Source organism: Lycorma delicatula, chromosome 5 (genome assembly GCF_047948215.1).
Source record: "Lycorma delicatula isolate Av1 chromosome 5, ASM4794821v1, whole genome shotgun sequence".
NCBI lineage: Eukaryota > Metazoa > Arthropoda > Insecta > Hemiptera > Fulgoridae > Lycorma > Lycorma delicatula.
Genome location: NC_134459.1, coordinates 2095110 through 2119922, shown reverse-complemented (window position 1 = coordinate 2119922; position 24813 = coordinate 2095110). Strand labels below are relative to the sequence as shown.

The window sequence follows — 24813 nt, the reverse complement described above, 5'->3', positions numbered from 1 at the left end:
TCATTTTAGCAAAGAACTTTGTGATTATTATTACAGAGTAAATATTAATCAAATTTTAACCGTTTCATAGTGAATAAATTGAAATCTTGTTTTCAAATCAGACCTCAAACAACTGAATTATAATGGAAAATGTTTGTGTGAATGTATGCTTAGAATTTTAAAGTAATTTCTTGCCAGTTTTTATCTACTCTAATTATAATAAGAGTTAATACTGATCCCCAAAATTATATGCATCACTCCTCTACAGAGGTTGGCATTATAATCTTTTTAGTGTGAAAATGATTAAATATAAGATAAAAAATAATTAAATTAGCAGTAAGACTCATTGTTTTTAAGATTTTTATCATTACTACAAAAATTATTTATCTATTTTAACATAGAAAAGAACTTAAAAGCCTACTAGAAAAAAATTTTTGTTTAGCTGATTTTTTAAAAAAATAACTTGTTTGTTACCTGTTTGATTTTTTTAACTTCTTTATGAAGTTAATATCAGCATCTTAAGTCCTTCCTAATTCTCCATTCTTTGTAGATTTCTACCGTCAACTATTGCCTTACGCTGAATATGCAACGTTCTACACATTAAGTGCAAATCTTAGATTTGCCTTTTTGCAGTAAGTTCTTTCAGACAGGTCTTTTTGTTTTATTTTCTTCCTCTAAAGAAGCATCTTCTTCTGCCAGCATCTTTCAAATTCTTTCAGCGTAAGGCTTTAAATGGTAGCTTTAAATGTACCTGCATTGGACAGGGTTTTTTAAAAATAAAATTTTCTCGCCTTTAATTTGATTACTTGCTCATTCTGTTCTCTGTAAAGCTTTTAGCTCGATTTCATAATAAAGCTACTATTGTAATAGGTACCGTGATTCAACTTCCAGAAAATTTTAACATATCTTCACGTTTCACATCTGCCAGACCCCAAATCCACCATCAGCGTAAAAGTTTATATATACATTTATATAATTATATCTAAATATATATTATATTAATTCGCCCAATCCAAGTACAGAATTAATAAAATAAAATAGGATGACACCTATCTCATTCCATAATCCGAGCAAGAATGCTTTTGCGAGTACCTTCATCATCAGTTGCTCTATAATTTTTCAAATCTTTCGTTGCAAATTACATATTAAAATTTGCAATGAAAGATTTGAAAAATTATAGAGCGACTGATGATACGAGGTACTCATGAAAGCGCTCTTGTTTGGATTACGGATTAAGGTAGGTGTTATTCTATTTTATTAATTCTGTACTTGGATTGATTGGATTAATATAATTTGTATAGTGCAGAGCAATATGATTTCTGAAAGGATCAATTTTAGAAAAATAAATATATATATATATATATATATATATATATATATATATGTATGTATGTAATTTCACTTTCTTGTGGACATAACTGCTGTAATTTGCGCCAATCACTTTCAAATTGTTCTTAAAAATAACTCATCCCAATATCTCATTCGAGTTTGTTAACATCAAAATCGGACCATAGGGGTGGAAATGGTGGGGCTTTTTCAAAAAAACAAAATATCGTTATAACTGCCTTATTATGTAAAATTTTTTGATATCACCAACCATTGGCCCAGTGGGTGGAAAAAATGGGGTTTTGAAGAAAAAAATCATACCTTCCTTAATAGGCGCAATATCAGATCTATTTAAAGTGGTCGCTAGTCCTCTAAACATTACCTAAAACTTTTCTCCGAGACAATTTTTGATATGACCAACCCTTATGGCAAGGGATGACCAAAATATTGCTGGAATTGTAAGATGGGTCTTGTTGTATGCTAAACATATGAAACATTTTTCAGATGCAACCGTTGTCATTGAATAAATTTGAAGTTTTTCTTAACTAAGGTGGAAATCTTTTTTATACCCTACTTAGCATAGGTGAAATCTACCTCCACCTTCCAGCGTGCTGAAAGAGATTTTTATTTATATTTATTATTTTATAAAATAATCTATTCACTAAGTTAGATTAACAGTTTTTGGAATATTCTGCTTAATGTAGTTTAGTACATCAAATTTTAGAATTATGGTTACATATGACCAAAAAAAAACTGCACAAACACAATAACCTCTAATGTTATCATCATTACTAATTTTAAAATTGAAGCATTACATTAGAAAAGAGTACCATCAGAAAAATATGTACACTTGAGTAAAATGTTTTTCTTACCTTATATGATGTTTGCTATTAATAATATCAGAGCAAAACTAAAACCATTTCATCTATGCTTGTATCCAACCATTTTTCGCATGGTCAATTCCACTTTATCGCATTTAAATCTCAAGTACTAAATCTTCTTTAAATAGTAATTTAATTGTTCTACAGTGATGATTTTGCTACTGGTTTGCTAAAATTTACATATTAAAATTTATAAAATTTTACTTGTAGAAATATTCTATTATCAAAATATTACTGACAATCAGAGAATATTTTAAGAGAAATTCACACGAGTAAAGAAAACCTATAGCTTAAGGCCAAGAAATAACGCTCTGTAAAATAAAATTTCACACAGTGAAAACATAAGGTTAAACTGGAGCTAATCGCTTTTTTTAAAAATAAATATCATTTACGTAAAAACAGGTCACTTTATTTCTTTGTAATTTGGTTAAGAGTGTTCCCCATAGATGACAACACAAATCTGTGTATAAAAGAAGCTAGTTAATAAGTATGGGCTGGTTCCTAGCGATGAATTTAAAGACTAAATACATAGAATCTCTGTTACGTGTGCAAGGGAGCAGAAACAAATATACTCAGGAGTGATATTAAAGATTTAATTCCTTGGACTGTAAAACTCTATCTTCCTCATTATCTTCAGAAGTTAAATATGTGAAATATTCTTTAATATCTGTGTTAATTGATTACTGTTAATAAATTAAATACTTTTGTCTCCTGTGAAAAAATTATACATAGATTACAAACGTTAAGTGTATATTAAAAGTTTACTATTGTTACTTTTTTGTACTTCTTGGTTTATTATAATTTTAAGGGTCTTTCATTTCTTTTTTTATTTGTACAACAATAACCAGTGTAATTATTATATATTAAATAATCTGATGAAGTGTTGTTAAATTTAACTGGCGTTTGCATAGAGCTTAACATTTAATCCATCTGCGATAAAAATGAAGTTAGTTACTTTTCTGTAATAATCTCCTATGATTTGGCTTATTAAAAAAAATATAAAATATTCACGGTCAGTTTGGTCTACTTGGATGATCCCCATACTTTGAGCTATTTTAATAGAACATTTTTTTAAAAGCTTATCCCTTACCACTGTTTTAACATCGGGTGGGTTTGTAACCTATACGTTAACCTACAGTCTATATAATGGCTGAACTGGTACCTGTTATGATATTAAAAAAAAATTATACAAATCCAGTTTTTAGGGTTGAAGTTATTCAAAATAAAAAAAAAATTACTAGTTATATTTTAGATGAGATTATTTTTATAAGCTTAAAATAATGTAATAAAATTTAATCAACAGTACACATCTCAAGATGTCAGTGTTTTTTTATTACTCCCCATAACAGAAACTTATCTTATAATTTCATGTTTGTAGGTTGAATTATTTTTGACATAAGTGCCATTTGTGTACATATAGATAAATGATAAAATTATGTTTTTGGAACAGAACTCTGAGAAATTTTAAGGCTTTAAAAGAACTGAGACCATGTGTTGTAGCAGTTCTTTCCCTGTTATTCCCTATAACAACAAGGAAATTAGGAAAAGAAAATTTGATTTAAAAAAAGTTTAGTTTGATGTGCAGTTTTTTAAGTTTGTTTTGTTTTTAAGTTATTGTATTAATTTTATTTTCATTTTAAGATTCAGTTATAAAAATCATTCCTACATGAAAATAAATAATTTGGAAGAAACACAAGAAACCTACATATTAGTATAAAAAAAGTAATGAAGAGAAAGAATGTTAAAAAGCTACTACAATACTACTACTAGCTTGTGTACAATATATAGACAATTTAATTTTTCATATAAAAAAAATCTTACATGAGGAACTTTCTCTACAAAATAAAAAAATCAAAATGGTCTGTTTCATGGACAGTTAAGGGCTGAACATACATAAAAAATTTTGTATGAATAAAATTTAGAACCTCCTCCTTTTGAACTTGTTTTAAAACTAATAATTTATTGCAAACAAAAATTTCTAATAGTGAGGTTTTTGTCATATTTATCTGGATTATTTGAAGTTATATGTAAATAAACATTGCTGAAATTAATTTTTCAGTAAAAGATATATACTGAAAAATTGATTATCTCTTCAGAGATATTCAGTTATCTCTTAAATAAAAGATATTGTTTGCAGAAAATTATGAAGGAAATGATCAAAGAAAAATTTTGGTTAATAACCCCAAGCAGTTGATACCGTTTAAAAAATGTATAGCTCCCCATTGCAGCTTTGCCTGCACTATATGGTTACTTGCATTTCGCGTAACAGTCAATAGTTTTATTTTTTATTTTTTTAATCAAGTAACCGGAGGCAGGTGCAGCCAGCCACACATACAGTAACGGTGGCAGTAGCTGTGTTGGTTGAACCACAACTCTGTATACCTTCACACCCTTAAAAAAACTTGGAATTAAAAAACCAAAAAATGGTTTTTAAATATTTATCTAAAGAATATTTGCAAGGCAAAACTAATGAATTTACTATAAGCAAGATATGGAAAATTTACAATATTGTTTAATTTTTTTTTTTACCTTTCTTTATCCCATTTCAAGGTTGAATTCCAAAAATCTGAAAATTGGTTTATTGACATGAAGATTACACTTACCAAAGATCAGGTTGATTTCTTCATTTGTTACAGAAAAATTAAAAAAAAATTAGAAATTGGTTTTTAATTTTCATAATCAATCAGTTTAAACTCAGCTCACATAGTAATAGACATTCACAGTTCACAATTCATTAAAGTTTGTGCTACAACCGGGAAATCTCCACTATTACATATATATGTTTATTGTATTTTTTATAATAAAAAACCAACTTGATCAACCCAAGTACAGAATTACAAAGTAAATGAAATGACACTTATTTTTTTCTTTTCTTTATTCCAATAGCGCTTTTGCGGGATCCCGCATAATCAGTTGTGTATAAATTGTATAGAATCACCTATAAAACAACAATTTTTTTTATGGAATAAAATATTTATATACAAAACATGAAATCAATTAAATAAAATAACTACCTATATTTAAATATGGTGTCGATTAAGAATTAAAAATTAAAATTAAATTTAAAAATAAAATAATTAGAAAATATTTATACCGTGTAACCTGACCAGCCAATGTTACATTATTGAGTGGATTTGAAATTATTTATATACATTCTGATTACATCTATTTTCATTTAAAATATGGCAGCACATTTTTAGATAAAAATAGATATAATCAGAATGTATGTAAATAATTTCAAATCCACTCTAATGTATACATTGGCTGGCCAGGTTACATGGTATAAATATTTTCTAATTATTTTATTTTTAAATTTAATTTAAAAATAATATTGTAGTTCTTAATTGACATCATATTTAAATATATATAGTTATTTTATTTAATTGACTTCATGTTTTGTACTTATGATAGCATTTTAATAATTAATATTTTAATTTTCTTTCTAAAAAAAAAAAAAAAATTGTAATGCGATAAGTAATTTTATATAATTTATATACAACTTATGATGCAGGATCTCCTGTGAAAGTGCTGTTGGAATAAAGAAAAGAAAAAATAAGGTAAGTGTCATTTCATTTACTTTGTAATTTTATACATGGGTTGTTCAAGTTGGTTTTTGATTATAAAAAATATAATATTTTGGTACAGAGGAATATGGGTCTTATAAGTATTGACTTTAGAAAAATATATATTTATTTATGTATACATATATATATTTTAGAGATTTTTCGAGATTAAATCCTTCCCAGTTATATCATGAAACATGGGTAAAATTTGGTTGCGATTGATCAAGTAGTTTTTTTGTTTATCCGAACAAACAAAAGCCCTCTCCTCTTTATATAATAGAATAAATTTAATTGCAAAAAATAATTCATTAACATTAATTTTATTTATTTTATTAATGTCAATGGTTAAAAAAAACTTATTTTCCTCATTATCATTTATTATAAATTTGAAACATTCTGGCATTTACTGATTTAATAGTATTTTATAATACTTTTTTTATATTGTTTCTTGTTGTTTCCTTAATCTGTAATAAATGGTACTTCTGAAATAATTTTGATACTAATTATTAAATACAGTAGCGTTTCTCCATTTTAATTGTTTTCTGTTGTTTATTACAATTTTTAGGTGATAAAATCATTTTCTTTTCAAGGTTATATTATCTAGAAAAAACCATTTATTTATAATAGTACAAATTGCAGTGAAAACTATGCTTAGAATATTGACAGTGATTTCTTGGAAAATCTATTGTAATACGTTTAAAAATAATATAGTATGCGAGTAAGATTGACATGTTTGCCTTGGGCTTCGTTATTGCGTAAAACTGGTAGCTCTATCTATGATATTACAAGATAAATGACCTACATAGAATTATATATATATATATATATATATATATATATATATATATATACTTTTCTTTTATATTTTATGTATTTTTTCTGAAAAACTTGTTTTTAATTTCTTAAAAATTGTTTATTTTTTAATTAAATTATTGAATCCATTAACAAATAATTAACTTTTATTATTTGATTATTGACTTTTTTTATGCACGCCACTTGCTGTGGAATGTTGTTTTTAAATTTGTTTATTTAAATTTGTCATGACTGTTTTAACTGCGTAAATTTGTGACGTAATCTGTCTGTTCGTGACGTACTTCAGTACTAGTTAAGCGGTTCTAAATGTAGTCATAATATTTATAATTATATTACATCTTCTGAAACTTATTTTGATTTGTTATTATTTTCAATTTATTAGACTGTTATTGCATTTGTTGATTTTAAATTTAACATTAATTGTAATGAATCTTTTTATTATAAATTTTGAAACATAACGGGACTCAAAAATAGTTTACACGAAAAAAGATAAAAATCTAAAACTAAATGGGCATTGATTTTAATTTCTTTAATTTTTTGACATGAGAGTAAAACTGAAAAAGCTTTTACATCAATTCTGGAAAAATAGGAATTAATGCTAATATTTATCTAAGGTTGTTAGCCCATCATGTACAAGTAATAAGAAGATTCTTAAACACAGATTGAAATGATGTCAGTAACTTGTTTTTAAAAAAAACTTTTGTCACATTTCTCTATTCAAGTGAAAGATAAATAAATAATTTTTATTCTATAAACATCAGTAGAAACATTTCATGTAATAATTGTTTATTTGTTGATTAGTAATTTATTTCTTGTAATTCCTTTCATTTATTTATACTTTACAAACTCCTTAGTGATGATTAACTTCTACTAGCGATAAGTGTTTAACTATTGAAGTAATTGTCTGGTTTTAGTTTTTGAACTTTTTTATGGTTTAGAGGTTTCTGTGTTTTATAGTTTATTTCAGAAACCGTTTCACAAAGATACTTCCTTTTACAATTCTCTTTTTTTAAATTATAATATTTGAAGAAATTTGTTTTCATTAAATCATAAATAAGCAAATTATTAGTTAAAATTGTTAAAATACTGTTTAAAAATCGGTATGATAACTTTCATGTTGTAAATAGTTTTTTTTTTTTTTTAATGAAATCATTAATTTATTTGAATATTATGAGTAAAAAAAAATTGTAGACAAGCAAATATTAAGCATTTATTTGTTATTATTTTAAAATTAGTTTAATCCAATGACTGTTCATTTATTTTATTGTGATGTAAGTTCTAGGTCGTAAATCATTACTTTAAATTAAAACATATCTAAATTAATAAATTTTTTTTTTTAACAACTATATTTTTTATGACTTTACAATTTTGGAGTTACATATACCATTTTTACCATTATGCCCATAACTGATTTAGCAGAAACAATCGTAAAGTTTTGCCTTCATTGAAGTTTACTATATTTATAAAATTAACTGTTTTAGTTATCAGAGAATAATTCAAAGGCCCCATTCATAAACTCTGTTTTCCTTAAAGTATCCAAAAATTGTTTCTGTGACAATTTCTTGTTCATTAATATGTTTAAAAGATCTATTAATAACCCATGTTAGTGTGTTTAAATGGTTGATTTTACGGATCCAACTGAATGTCAGTTTTAAATTTGTTGTTAGTATCTTTTTTTACTTATTATCTATATACATAATTACATATTATCTGTATAAGATAATTAAAAAATCACAAAAATCTTTCATTTTTAGGAGTAGTCTTTATCGTTGTCCAAACATTTTAGGCTTAGAATTTTTAGTTTTTGACTTGCTTCAAAAACATGTTTGTTCTAATCAGTAATAATTGAATTTCTCTAATAATATCTAAATCCCTTTTTTGATGTTTCCTAGAACCAGAATTGGATGTAATAATGTCTTTCCTATCTTGTGATAATCGTTTAGCTCCTGTAAAAACATTACTATATTCTTTCATCTGGTTATTGATGACCCTATTTTTATTGTTGTCTGATTTTTTTAGTTATCCATACTCCGATTAATGAATGTTACACTATTTTTCATCATCCCTCTGACATTTTTAAAATCCATGTCGATGTGCTTTATGTATTTTTTTGTGGTCATCTTCTGTTATTGGTATCTGTGGGTTCCATTCTAATGACAGCTGATGCTGTTGATTATCTAAAACTATCAAGACAAGCATTAAGGATGTGATAAAAGAAGCTGTACCCTATGAGTTCATTGTTAAGTCATAACTCAACCAAAATAGTATCTAACAATAAACATTTTAGAACGATTGATATTTAGAAGCATAAGGCCAGTTTGGGTACATAGAGATAGGCAGCAGGTGATATTAATCTACAACCAGAGAATGATATCGTTATCTGCGTTAGTAATCTAATTGAAATCATGCATACATTATTTAAACCGTTGTTACATTTACTTTTAAAACCGCATGCCGATTTAGCCCCATAATAGAGAATATTACATGTTATTCATTGTTTTTTCAATTAATAATAATATTTAAATGTTGTGTTAGCCTGTAAGATTTCTAAAGACTTTGCTAAATTTGTAAAAACATTAAAAATACTTAAAAGCACAAGATTAATTATCTGATATATCACTGTTAATCATCATGTAACATCCCATATAAAATTTTTTTTTGTCTTCAGTCATTTGACTGGTTTGGTGCAGCTCTACAAGATTCCCTATCTAGTGCTAGTCGTTTCATTTCGGTATACCCCCTACATCCTACATCCCTAACAATTTGTTTTACATATTCCAAACGTTGCCTGCCTACACAATTTTTTCCTTATACCTGTCCCTCCAATATTAAAGCAACTATTCCAGAGTGCCTTAATTTGGCCTCTTGTCTCTTCTTTTGGCTATATTTTTACAAATGTTTCTTTCTTCATCTATTTGCCGCAACACCTCTTCATTTGTCACTTTATCCACCCATTTGATGTTTAACATTCTCCTATAGCATCACATTTCAAAAAAGCTTATAATCTTTTCTTCTCAGATACCCCTGATCGTCCAAGTTTCACTTACATATAAAGCGACGCTCCAAACATATACTTTCAAAATTCCTTTCCTGACGTTTAAATTAATTTTTGATGTAAACAAATTATATTTCTGACTGAAAGCTCATTTCGCCTGTGCTATTCGGCATTTTATGTCACTCCTTTGTCCATCTTTAGTAATTCTACTTCCCAAATAGCAAAATTATTCTACCTCCATAATCTTTCCTCTTCCTATTTTCACATTCAGTGGTCTATCTTCATTATTTCTACTACATTTCCTTACTTTCATTTCGTTCTTGATTATTTTCATGTGGTAGTTCTTGTGTAGGACTTCATCCATGCTGTTCATTGTTTCTTCTAAATCCTTTTTACTCTCGGCTAGAATTACTATATCATCAGAAAATCGTAGCATCTTAACTTTTCACCTTGTACTGTTACTCCGAATCTAAGTTGTTCTTTAACATCATTAACTGCTAGTTCTATGAAAAGATTAAAAGTAATGGGGGATAGGGAACATCCTTGTCAGACTCCCTTTCTTATTATGGCTTCTTTCTTATGGTCTTCAATTATTACTATTGCTGTTTGGTACCTGTAAATGTTAGCAATTGTTCTTCTATCACTGTATTTGAACCCTAATTTTTTTAAAATGCTGAACGTTTTATTCCAGTCTATGTTATCAAATATCTTTTCTAGGTCTATAAATGCCAAGTATGTTGGTTTGTTTTTCTTTAATCTTCCTTCTACAATTAAACTGAGTCCTAAAATTGCTTCCCTTGTCCATGTAGTTTTCCTGAAACCAAATTGGTCTTCTCCTAATACTTCTTCCACTCTCCTCTCAATTCTTCTGGATAGAATTCTAGTTAAGATTTTTGATGCATGGATAGTTAAGCTAATTGTTCTGTATTCTCACATTTATCTGCTCCTTCTTTCTTTGGTATCACGAATACAACACTCTTTTTGAAGTCTGATGGAACTTCCCCTTTGTCATAAATATTACACACTAGTTTGTATAATCTATCAATCGCTTCCCCACCTGCACTGCACAGCAATTCTACAGGTATTCCATCTATTCCAGGAGCCTTTCTGCCATTCAAATCGTTTAATGCTCTCTTAAATTCAGATCTCAGTATTGTTTCTCCCATTTCATCCTTTTCTACTTCCTCCTCTTCCTCTATAACACCATTTTCTTATTCATTTCCTCCCTATAGCTCTTCAATATATTCCACCCACCTATCGACTTTACCTTCCGTATTATAAATCTGTGTACAATCTTTGTTTAACACATTATTGGATTTTAATTTATGTACCCCAAAATTTTCCTTAACTTTGCTGTATGCTCCCTCTATTTTCCCAATGTCCATTTCTCTTTCCACTTCTGAACACTTTTCTTTAATCCACTCTTCTTTCACTAGTTTGCACTTCTGTTTGCAGTATTTCTTAATTGTCTATAGTTCCTTTTACTTTTTTCATCACTAGCATTCTTATATTTTCTACGTTCATCCATTAGCTGTAACCCAAGGTTTTCTACAGTTCTCTTTATTCTGCCTAAGTTTGCTTCTGCTGATTTAAGAATTTCCTTTTTAACATTCTTTCGTTCTTCTTCTACATTTTCTACCTTATCTTTTTTACGCAGACCTCTTGCGATGTCCTTCTCAAAAATCTTCTTTACCTCATCTTCCTCAAGCTTCTCTAAATTCCACCGATTCATCTGACACCTTTTCTTCAGGCTTTTAAACCCCAATCTACATTTCATTATCACAAAATTATGGTCGCTATCAATGTCTGCTCCAGGGTAAGTTTTGCAGTCAGCGAGTTTATTTCTAAATCTTTGCTTAACATGATATAATCTATTTGATACCTTGCAGTATCACCTGGCCTTTTCCATGTGTATATTCTTCTATTATGATTTTTAAACTGGGTGTTGGCAATTACTAAATTATACTTCACGCAAAACTCAATATGTCAGTCCTCTCTGACATTTCTTTTGCCTAGCCTGTATTCACCCACTATATTTCCTTCCTTGCCTTTTCCATTGCTTGCATTCCAACTATTATTAAATTTCATCCCCTTTTATGTGTTTAACTGCTTCATCAATTTCTTTGTATGCACACTCTACCTCATCATCAACTGGGCACTTGTAGGCATATAGACAGATGTTAACAATCATTATCGGCTTAGGTTTTGATTTTATCCTTACTACAATGACATATAGCTATTCTTTTTGAAATACTCTATTCTCTTCCCTATCTTTTAGTTCATTATGAAACCTACTCCTGCCTGCCCGTTATTTGATGCCGAGTTAATTATTCTAAAATCACCTGACCAAAAGTCACTTTCCTCTTTCCACTGAACCTCAGTAATTCCTTCTACATCTACATTTAACCTACTTCCCTCTTTAAATTTTCTAACCTACCGACCATTTTTAGAATTCTAACATTCCACACTCTGACTCGCAGAATGTTATTTTTTAATATTATGGTGGCCCCTTTCTTAGTAGTCCCCATCCAGAGATCCGACCAGGAGACTAGTTTACCTCCGGAATATTTTACCAAGGAAGGCGTCTCCATCATTGCTATATGAAAATGCAGAGAGCTACATTTTCTTGGAAAAAAAAAGCAGCTGTAGTTTTCCATTGCTTTCAGCAGTACTCTGAGGACTGAGTGATGTTAATATGGCCGTTTAAGTCGTCCTGACCTACGCCCTTAACAACTACTGAAAGAGCTGCTGCCCTCTTTCAGAAATCATTCCTTAATCTGGCTCTCAACAGATACTTGCGATATGGTCGCACCTTCGGTCCAGCTATTCTGTATCACTGAGCACTCAAGCTCCCTCACCAACGGCAAGGTCTCATGATTCATAGAGGGAGCGTATAAAATTATAGATTAAAATTTTATGATTATGATTTACTTGAGTTGATGCGCCACAAATAAAACCGTGGCACAACATACTAGTACTGTTGTAATATGAATCGCATTACTGAATCATCGGAATGTTTACAAAATAATTTGACATAATTGGCTGGTTGGTAATATTTTCTAAATACTTCCTCATATGTTACCGTCATTCTTAGATGTAATATTTGTATTTCTAAGGCATTGTTTTTAGTTTCTGAGCTTTGTCGAAGTTGCGTGATTGTGTGTTTTATTTTGTTTTCATGTGTGATGGTTTATTTTGAAGAATATGTATTTCTTATTTGCACTTTGGTACAATTCATTTTTTGTTTCGATTGTATTTGTGTGCGCTTAGTATTTAATTTTATTGAAGTTGTTTATGTAAATTATTGTGAAAATAAAATTATTTATTTATCAGTTAAAAAAATTATCATAAAATCTATCGGATTAATAGAGTACTTTGTTGGCTAATTGTAATCCTATTTTGAGAGAAAAAAATCTCGAGTTCTCCTGATAACTTTCCAATTTTCAGGATATACGCATACTAATGAAGGACATATTTGTGTTTGATTTATTTCCCATCGTTGTTGAAGTTATTATTATAGCGTGAAAACTAACTTTTGTGTACGTAAAATAAATATGAGACTACTTAGGGAATTTTTCTTTAGCGATGATTGTTATGTAATGGGAAGTAAAAAGGAAGTCTATTATTACTAATTAATATTATTTTTATAAACGTGTTAGAGCATGTGTAATCATATTTACTTGAATATATCTTTGTTATTTAATCGCATCGAGGTAGAAATTAGGAAAATCCACTTACGATTTCATTTATATTATTATTCTTCATTTTTATTAACCATTGTAATAAGATAATGAGTGGAGAACATCAATGTTATGAATATTTATTTATTGTTATCTGTTCTAATAATTTTTGTTGTGGAAATTACTTTTTATAGATTCTTTTTTTATAAGTTTATATTTATCCATATTTTTCTCATTCAGTTGTAACATTTATTTTTTAACAATGCTTTATTTGCCCCTTAAATGTGTACGTTTATAAAACCGAACAAATGAGTTCTTTTTTTTTTCTGGTAATTAGCATACAAAAGGTTCGAGTTGAATACATAAACCTGTAACTGGCCTTTCAATATTCAGTTGTTGGAGTCGTCTTAACTTAGAACAATCACATTGACGTATATTCATAAGTTCACGGTCAGTTCAGTAACATTTTTTATTTATTTCACGTGTTTTAAAAATAAGAATTCATTTATCTTTGGTTATTTGAAAAGATAACCTTGAATAGTTTATAATTGTTAAACAAAAAGTAATTATTGATTTACAACAAGAGATTGTTTGCGATGGCATTATTATTTCTATATTCTCATCTCAGTATATTTCATAATGTGTATATCTATTATCGATAAGTTATTTGTATAGCATCCATCGTTCACTCATTTTGAAGTTGTTTTGTACAGCCGTATAGTGCATGATTTTTTTCATGTTCTATTCGATAATTTTTCTTTTGTAATCTTTATAAATATTGGTTTTTAAACAGTAATTTTATTATTTTGAACTGTTACTTCAATAACATTTGTTAACAGCCGTAAGTAATTTTTTAATATTGTTATTACTTTATTTGTTTTAATTTAACTAATAAGCAACACATTTGTAAGAAGCAATTCTAAAGTAACATATTTAAATAATAATTAATTACTGAAGGTTTATGTAACGGTTATACAGATTTGAAATGATAAAATAACTTTTGATTTTTTTACGCTTATTAAAAATTAAGTTCTAATTATTTCAATGTTGAATCGATTCACTTTATTTATCGACTTGATTAATTATGAAAAAAATAAATAAATAATTTTTTTATTAATTAAAAGAAAGATATTTATAAAGATTTGCTAACAGGTTAATAAAGTTCTTTTTTATCTCGTATTAATTTTATTTTGGGAGAAAGACATTTTAAATCTAGTGTTAACTTTCAATTATTAGAATATATGCGTACTAATGAAGGATATATTTGTGTATGTTGTGTCCCCTAATTGTCGCTTAGATTTTGAATAATTGTTGAAGTTGTTATTATTATGATGTAAAAGTTGACTTTGAGCGCTTAGAAAATTTTAGACTGCTTCGGGAATTTTTTCATTTTCGCTATTTAATTTTGTTTTCTATCGAATTAATTTCACTAATTAAATATGACATTAATCGTAAGAGTTAATGTCATTGAATGACAAATTATTTCTAACTTAATTGTCGCAATCCCTTTGGATCGCAATTTTGTTGCGATCAGTCGTATAGAGATTTCAAAGAAACCGTTTTCTTGAAAACATGTTTATTACAAACGCTAACCCTGTAATCTTTTGTGAGATAAATACAACAGGGGTTCTATATAGGTATTAATAAATAAGTAAGAGGTTCTATGAAGGTACAGCGCGCTCTTCATTTTAATTAACCGATTTGGGATGGATACCGTGTACGTTTTACAAAGTTGTCTGATTTTAATTATCGAGATATTAACGTATATAATTTGGAGGTTTATAAAAGATCCTTAACCGTACCGGTCACATTTTAGTTTTTACAATTCTAATTCTTGCCCGCTATCGGTTAGATAGAGAATTTAATTGTCAATTCACAAACAAGAGATGCAGGTGCATGTCCTTGTTAATAAAATATAGCCGCATCGGATATCCCAAAGACTTAAAATTATAATACATTTCAATCGTTTAGTAAGAGTAATAACTACAAATTAAAAGTTGTATCGTATAATACCAGAAATTGTAATTTCTTTGTGTACAATATAATGTTATTTGATGCGATTTTAAACATTCTTTTTGTAGAGTTATGTAGTTTTTAACTTTCTTTAAAATGTTTATCGGTTGATTACGGACTAACGAAAAATAATTCTGCTAAAAAGCATTTTTTTAATGTCGCAAGCAAAATTTTCGGTTAGAAGTGTATAACTAAATAATTTTGCGTTTGTGCGGCATCAACAGCAATAGTGTGCCTACTCGTAATTCATCAGAGGTTGCCGATCGACCTTGTCCTGGATCGCTCCACGTTTAAAACTTTTGATAAAAGAGGTAGTTAATTGTAAGTCAGATTTCTATTTTACTCGTGAAATTTTCCTGCGGAAATATTTCTGCGCATCATACTTTTGATGAATTCTTGTTACGGGGTGTTCTCCCGTAACAAGAATTTAGTTAGCCTTTTAATTAGTTTCCTCTTTTATTTAGTGTACGTTATGAATTCTCAGAAAAGTAACATATGTTCTGATTAAAAGGAATTTAACGTAGCGTATTTCGTATCGATCTTTACGTACCGCCAAAGTAAGAGTATTTTGCATCGATCTCTTCCTTATACTTTGTGGTTTTTAAAATAAATGCTTTATTTTGTTACTCAGAATTTTTTATCGTATTCTTAGAGAACACGCTTTTATAGGCGCTGTGTTACTATTACGTAACTGATTGTTTTGAAGTTACGGATCAGAACGACCCAGGATTCCTGTGTAGGAAGTTTATAGTTTACGAGTATTGTGGCCCGGCTATAAATAATAATACTAATAATGTGTTATAACGATTTATTTTTTCATTTATAAAATACAGATATCAACTCGAAATTAAAAGTACTTCAAACCCCACGATCTGATCATCGAACAACAATTGACCTTCGTCTAACATATAGCAGTCTGTTGTAGTCGTATGAATACTATCATATAGTAATGAAACGTATCCTCTTTAGGGATTTAAAAAGCCGTATGTCTACTTAACGATCATCAGATGCAGCTGTAAAGGCTCTGATTCAAGAAAGCTACAATAGATATCCCAAAGACTTGTGCAATACCTTGTGAATCGATCGGATATGATAGGTACTGTATCAAAATTTTGAATTAGTCTTTCCTCATTTTAATTTTCTTTTATGGACTTGCGCGTTTATTTTTATAAATACACTTACCTTCCCTCCTGCTTGATAATTCTTCATCGTTGTATACTTTACTTTTAACTGAGATCGGTCCGTTATATTTTTTGCTAATAATAATGTACTCTTTTAAGTATTGTAATTAAAAGCCTTACCGACTACAGTTTTTTTTTCAAATTAAACATTTTGAATTCGTTACTTTTTATTAGATGTTATGTAGTTTATCTGGAAATCGTCAGCAGACTGTGTTATCAGCGATCAAATAAAATAGCATATTGCTGATTTGTACGCGCTTAGAATATGCGCACTAGAAAACGCACGTTATATGTACTATTTTATTTTGCTTTTATTCGTCTCTGGAACAGATAGATTACACTTTAAAGAATTTCTGCGAGCGTAGAACTATTTGATGTAATTCACTTACCGTAGTGCCTCGACTCGTTGTAAAACGAGCAGTATTTTAGCGGATTTCCAAATAGTTTGGAAATCTCTACTGCGCTTGTTCATGTTTATATGTATGTTAATGTACGTACGTATAAGATTTTTTCATCTGCTCTACCAGACGCAAATCTTAACCGATTTTGATGGAGCTATATAAACCTATCGGGAATAGAGCTCCTTTGATTTTCAAACGAATGGATTCATAGGAACCAGAGTTAAGGCAAAAAATTAGGTTTTTGGGTACATTTTCAACCGTTTCTGTTCTACCAGATGCAAGTTTTAATGATTTTGGTAGGATGATGTAAACCTAGTAGAAATATAACCCTACTATAACCGCAACAGAAGTTTTATTTTTTTTTATCGTTCCATTTTTTTGATCTATAATCATTTTTTAAAAATCTAAATGTAAAGAACAATTTTTATCTGCAACATACTCGACCAAATATTCTAGTTTTTCATTCTTGCTAGATTTGTGTACGACAAAAATTTATTTTATTATTTTTAAACGTTTTATATAAACGAGGAATAATTTTAATCGATATAAAAATAACGTTTAAAAAAACATACGACTCTCTTCGCGTAAAGAAGATGATTCCGTTGAGACGATCGATAAGAATAAGGTCACGTTACTTTATCAATTTTGAAATTGATAATCATTTTCTATCGTTAACTTTTTGTAGGGTCATTCTGCTTCGCATGCGGACACTACATGAGATGTAAATTTTATCGTTACTATTAAGATTTTAAAAAGAAAGCCTCCGATATTTCTTTAGATTTGTTCCAAGAGAATGAAAATCGGAACAGACGTATTCCGATATTGTTACTTTTAAATGAAATTGAATTCTACGAGTACTTAACGTTTTTGAACTGTCAACACAAAAAATCAGTCTTTGTAGTTGAACCGCATCTTTGTATGTTAAATTTAACAGGATTGTTGAAATAATTTATTTGAATTTTATACTAGCGTCGAGAAATTAAAGGATTTGAATAGTTTTATAAATATAAACGGTTTTATTCTTATATAACTGCAAACCTCTACAGCTTACTCGCTTACATTTTCACAAGCAACGGTCCTAAAAGGCTGTACTGTACTATTTATATAAAAGGCTATTCGACTTACCGAATTTGATTTGGTAGGTCAAATAGCCTTGATTTGTTAAGTCAGTTCGTATCAGGTCTTAGGCTGTTCATTATTAAATAGTTCATCATTCATAGACAGCTTCAGCTGTTTAATAATGATTCCAAATAAAATGAAAGAGTAACAATTATAGTTTTTTTGTACGATTGTTTAATGCGAGCGCCTTTCGTCACACGGCATATATCCGACCGATAGAAAGGGTTTGTGCTATAATTTAACCGGCACGTCTGGAGTAATGGAAACTATAAGCGCTTCGATACACAAGAAAGGAAAAGATCACACGGTAATCAGACCGAATGACCTTGAAGACTACTGCAAACGAGCTCTGTCATCGGGTCCATTCCGGTCGACGGTCGATGCGAAAATTTCATTCGACAATCTCTATACAGAGTTCTGCCGGCAAGGAGGTACACGATATTGTCGCCGAATAAAATTCTCCATTCTGGTCAGTCTTGCGGTCGAGGAAAGAGCCGTGTTCGCAGCGTATTCAAATAACCGACTTTTATTTCACTCGCTTCAGAAAAGAAGAATGACCTGTAAACACGCTGTTGGAATATCGCACAGAAAATATTTAATTTTCAGAACTCTCTTTCAAAGAATGAAAATCATCAAGAAAGTCGTCGTTTTCACGCTACAACATTTTGATTGCGAAGTCGCGATGCGCAGCATAGTCGGTAGGCTTCAAAGCCTGCAACAACTTTAAACATTACAGATGCATATTTAAGCGTTTCTTTAAAACATTCGCTCCGTCGTCGCCGGCATTGCTAGTTTACAGCCGGTCTTCCTAGCAAAATTTTAGAATTACCCAGGAAATTGCACCCTGTGCATCGAACATCTTCTGATACCTTCGGTCGTCCCGTACTCTTCCCCTTATATTACATCTAGTCTTTTGAACCGATTTTTTCGTCGACGAATGTTATTATCGCTTGGAGGATCGCGATTAAACTTCTTACAGATTGCACGTTGAACTGTAGCTTCGGAATAACATCTAGAAAACCGCAAAGCGAAGAAGGCTTTGAGGAGCTATCTTTATTAGTGTCGCTGTCAAGCAGAAATCAATGTACGACCACGCGTGCGACTAAAACTCTCTTTTTGCTCTTTGATTCTAATCTTAAATCGACACTGTACACCTTACCTGAGAGATATAACAAATTATAACCCCGAAATTCCTTCTTTTAAACTCTGTAAACTTATATCTCAGCTTACTTTCCATTTTTCCTCGCCTAAGAATACGTCAGCTCATCGCCTTGCCTGAAGACAGTCAAACTACAAACTATAATTTTAATCGGCTTGCGATTCTATTCGTATATTTGTAATCGTCTCTGACATTTTGGTCCGTAAATTACAACCTGTATCTTTCATCGCTAATAATCGATGACCGGTCCGACTTGTAATTGCGTTTTCCTTCTTACTGTGATTATTTTGCTACTTCTCAAACCACCCGCTCTGTAGAGAGCAGGGTCTAGATGATGAAAATTTCTTCAGGCGAGGTCGCTAGGTGAAGTTGATTTTTTAATCTCGAGCACGGGAGAATTTAATGTAAGCCGACGTTAAGGGAAATACGTAGAAAATTATTTTAATTTTCCGCAGACTGAAACGGATGAAATTTGTTAACTCTTTAAGTTTATTCGTATTATCTAATTTTTGGGGTATTCAAATATTATCGTTATATAGGCGCGTGGAAATTTTTACATTCGGTTATTTTATGGAAGTCATTAATTACTTTTACATTTTAGATTTATAATTTGTTTATTCATTAAGTGGTTTTTTTAAATCTGCGGGTAGTATTTCAGATGATTTTAACGTAAACTGTTTTTTCACCTTAAAACATCTGAAAAAACTTATTCGGTCACTATTATTTATCGCATCGTTAAAATCTGATCTTTTTCTTTTAGTTTTCTGTACATTAATTGTTGTTGATTAATTTTATTTGGAAATTTCTGTGTGCGACTGTTCATGTCCATGTACAAAAGAGTTGTATTACGTGTTTGATCTGCCCTGTGTATGATTTGGTAACCGAGCAAAACATAAAAAGTTTAAAAATAAATATTTTATTTTATTAACGTTACGATTTCATTTTATTACTTATTATATATTTTATATTTTATTACAATTAAATTTCAACCTGCTATCTGTTTAAAAAAAAATACTTATTCTTGTATGTCTTATAATAATAATAAATTGTTTTCCTGTCGTAAAAAAAGTTTTAACGATTACAGAATTATTTAATATACAACGCGTAATAAAATATACATAATGTTACATAACGTATACGTAAATCTTTTTAACGCGAATTATAAAGCAATAATTCGTTTGACAGTTGCGGCTAGTGAAAGATTTCTCTCGGATTTCAGGAACCCCGGTGAAATGAAGTCGTATTAAAATTTTTAGGGCGTTAATTAAGGGACGGAATTAGTGATTTTTTTACGGTTTACGACATGAAAAATCGAATAAAATAAGACCCAGAACTAAATTTGCAGTCAAACCGATAAACTGCGGTTAAAAATGCACAAAAATTTGAAAGAAAATTTGTAGCGAATTTAATTTTGAACGGAACAGTGTAATAAAATAAGTTGACTAAAACAATTAAAAGTTAGAAAAAATCGAATTTTATTTAAAAACAGTGCATTTACTACATTTGTCAGAAAAGTACGTATTTAATGTAAACAAAAAAACAAATTCTTTTTTAGCGATGTGAAAAATTTTTAAAAACCAAATAACTGTTAAAAAATTTTAAAAAAACTGGAAATTACTCAATTTTAAAACAGAAATTAGTAAATAAATAACAATTACTTAAATAATATTTTTTTTTATTAATGGCAGAAACGCATTAAATTATATGAAAAATTATTCATTTAAAGTCGGCAGTAAAATAACAACAACCGATTAAGAATGCCCAATACTGTATTAGTGTTTAAATCATTCTACAAGGCGCATTAAGTATATCGCATATTGTGAACTGTGGTGTTATTAGCGAAGAATTTTAGTTTGAAGTCGGTCGGTTTACCGTTAAAGTAATGCCGTATTCGTTTACAAAAGGGTCAATCCGTTTGAAGTGTCCCGATAAAACAAGCCGGTTGCTTGACCGATTCAAAAAAAAAATTAAACTTACCCGCGTTTCAGGACCTTAAAACTATATTTTTTAAATTTTTTATTTAAGCAGTTACCTGTGGCGGCCATTTTTGTTACAGGGCGCACAACTATTTTTGTGAATGTAAGTTTATGGAAAATATCTTAACTAAAAAACTATTGATCCCGGAAGGATAAAAAAAAACTGCGATTCGTTCATGTTTTCTCAAGGTAAAAGATCGGGTCCAACAGTTTATTTATCTACCTCTCTTCTTTCTATGAGAAAATCGCCGATAAAGTTGAACGTGAAAAACCGTGAAATTTCACTTTGGTAATTTTTTCAAGAGGCAGGGTTGGCATACCGGTAACCTAATACAGTTTTGATTCAAAAATGCTTGTAAAACTTTCTCAAACTGAGATTTCAATGAGTAGCCTAATCTTTTTTCAAAAATTCATTTTTATTTTTATATCGGTTTATTTTTTATTAGACGGTTTGTAACGAACAAAAACTAAATTATAGCAAAATTTTAATTATTCTTCGATGAAATAGCCTGCTTTTGCAGCGATGAAAGTTTATTCTTTAGTTTGGTTAACCGACAAGTGTAATATCTCTTCTGATAATTCTCTTGAAACTATGCGAGAATGACCTGTCGCTGTTCCGATGTAGGTGATACGCCTAAAATGCTACAAGCAGCATCCGATTATTGTGATGCGGGGCGATGTATTGTTCTTGGTCTTTGCATTCATATACTTATCGGTTTTTCTGAAAAAAAAAAACTTTTGAAACGGTTAACAGAGAGACTTTCCAGGAAGTAAATTTAAATTTGGAAAAATGTGTTCTTCAAGAGCTTGCTCTAATATTATTTGTCTTAAATTTTTCTTAACTGTTTTTTTACGAGTTCTCAAAGGTTCACAACAGAACTGTCCATAAAGGTGACTGAATTTTGACAAAAACATTTTTTCATGATTTTACATACGCTAGTGACATCTGAATTAATACGTAAACAAATAAGTCGTTTGGTTTTCATCACAAAATTCATAAATTTTAACGAGTTCTTTTGGCACTGTACCGTACGCTGTTTTATGACGCTCTTCGTTCACATTAATTCCTATGGAACATTGTTTAACGTGGAATTACTTGAAAATAATGTAAAAATCTAACCGATTTTAAAATATAATATTATTAAGCAAAAATTATTTATTTAATAAGCCCTTTCAAACGCAGGATGGAATTTCAGATACTCTTTAAAGGTGCGAACAGGTTGACTAACGTCAGACCGACCGGGCTGTAACTGCAAAGCTAAATGATGCGACTGCAATTATGATGCGTAAATAGCGTGTTATGTTGCAATACGAATTTTCCTGACGAATGGAAATGACTTCAAGCGCCTGTTATAACATGAAAACTGCAGTCGATCGGTTTAAACAAGTCTATTTCAACTATACCAGTAAGTATAAAAATATTAAAGCGCCGAGAAGATAAGAAACCTACGTACTTACTTTTTCGTGTCCGAGCGATGAGACATTAAAACCTTTGCGACCGGTATTGTGCCGCCGAAACACCAGAAGCATTTCCTTGCCGCAGATTTTCTAGTGTGCATTTGGTCGGGCAGAGGGTGCATTTTAGGAGATGATCAGAGTCCTGAATCTCACCGCACTCGCAGTTCAGGTCGTTAGGCTCTATTTGACGCCATCTAGCGCGGTTAACTCTGGTCGGTGCAACCCCAGTTCGAAGTCGATTTAAAGTCGCCCACGTTTGCCGGTCCAGGTCATGTCCTGGAGGTGTTGGAGCTCTGTTTGGGAATCATGGAGGGGGCTCGATAGATGTAGAGTTGAAAAATCCCTTTCTCGATTTCAGTCTCGGAGGGGGTGGTCGCTCCATCTGGTACATTGTATGTCGTGTATCGAAAGAAACCTACTTGGAACACTTATTTAGCGAGTCAAAATGGTATCGCTTTTAACAGGTTTTTCATGATTTTTGAGAGGTTATAATGTTTTTATTAGTACAATACACAAGAAAATCTTTTATTCGCCGTAAACGTCTGTCTACAAACACACTGGAAGTTGTACAAATTTGAGATTTTTATCACCGGTCCCATCAGAGTTATTTGAAGCCAAAATTTGAATTTTTAAAAAAATTAGTTTTCAGAAATTCATAAAAATTTAATTTTATATCACCGTTAATATTATTTACGGTAGAACTACTAACACCTACATATAAAAAAAAAATAATTCAAACTGCGTATGCCATCCCCGTCTCTTGAAAAAAATTGGCAAAAGTGAAATTTCACAGTTTTTCATGTTCAACTTTATCGGTGGTAATGGTGCAGTAGAATATTAAATACGTTTTCCGAATCGCAGTATTCCAGATCTCAAAACAATTAGCGCGACGTTTTGTAATCTTCGGGATACAGGCTCACTTCCTAGTATTCATACTAGTTACGAACCATCTGTCCAACGTGACGCTGTTACTGATGAAAATATTTACACGACGTCTTTATAAGTGGAGCCGGTTCACATCTACAACTAGGAGGCGGTCCGCTTCGCTTGGCAGTTCTGCAACCGGTGAAATACAAATCGACAGTTCTGCGAGTACGTTTTGTTTACCGACGAGGGAAATTTCACCGGCGATGGCGTCAACAACTTACGCGATGAGAATACACGGGTAGAAGTAAATCTTCATAAAACAGTGAAAGGCAGTTCTCCTCGCCGACTTAGCATCAATGTATGATGCGGCCTTCTTCACAATCAGCTGTTTGGGCGGTTTCATTTAAACGCTCAGGTCTACCTGCACTTTCTTCAAGAAGAATCTCCGCAGTCGGTTATAATCAGCCTAGCGATCGGCCAATTTAGTATATACGGTTAACTAGACGAGATTGGCGAGCGCTAGGTTATGTTTGCTGATATCTTACGACGTTCAGAAACTCGTTTAATTACCGTCTTATCGGTAACTGAAATCAGCCGACACAGATTTCAATGAAGTATATAATAAGAACGAATAATAAAGATTATACAAAAAAGAAAAAAATGTAAACGCGGAATATCGATTCAGATTCAAAACATTATTCTCGCCGTTACGGGAATATGTAATATTTTGATTTTTCATTTTAAAATCTTTGTAAGTCAAAAACCACAATAAAGCGGCACTTTTTTGTATATTTACAATCGGACGCTAAGATTATTGACTTTTGAATGCGCTTCACCTTTCTAAATAATTTCATTTCAAAAACATTTTTCAGCTCGTTTTCTATTTTTATTAACGTTTATAAAATATTTTGGGGAAAAATGCACGTACTCAAATGAAACCAAACGCATCTAAAAGTACTTTTTTTACCTTTAATGTAACTTCAAAAAACTGTAATCGATGTTGTACTTCCCGAGCTGTTTGCAACGTAGGTTTTTATCGCAAAAGTCATATCTCCGAAGCTAATTAACTTTAAGGACTGAAATTTGGAGGGATAATTAAGGAATGTTTAAACATCGACCGGTGTGTATTTCAAATATTTTAGCGCGAAATTGTCTAAGAAACGGTTGATAAAACAGCGAATTGACCGCGCTATCGAATTTGCGCTAGTACATAGCGCGGCGTCGTGTGCTTCACGGCTAAGTGACCGCGGGCTTCAAGCTGTAGCGGTGATCGATATCTCTAGTTCTAATCGTTGAAAATTGACGATTCTTTTTTTGAAGTTAGGTAGCGCGTTGAGACGAACAGGAAAAAACACGTAAATTACAACATTTTTTCATGAAATTAGTCGTTTTTATATGCACT

The 24813-nt window shown here is 30.5% G+C and overlaps 1 protein-coding gene across 7 annotated transcripts in view; it reads left to right on the top strand.

Annotated features, from left to right (window-relative positions):
• fbl (pantothenate kinase 3 fbl) overlaps window positions 1-24813 on the top strand; it is a 171368-nt gene that overhangs the window by 56197 nt on the left and 90358 nt on the right. Inside the window, exon 1 of one of the 7 annotated variants that reach the window (XM_075365511.1) lies at window positions 13600-13687. The exons of 5 other annotated variants lie outside the window; for them this stretch is intronic. The gene's annotated coding sequence lies outside the window, so the exon portion shown is untranslated. Of the gene's footprint in view, window positions 1-13599; window positions 13688-13874; window positions 14079-24813 lie in introns of those variants that run through there. One more of the 7 variants, XM_075365510.1, reaches the window with a different exon arrangement.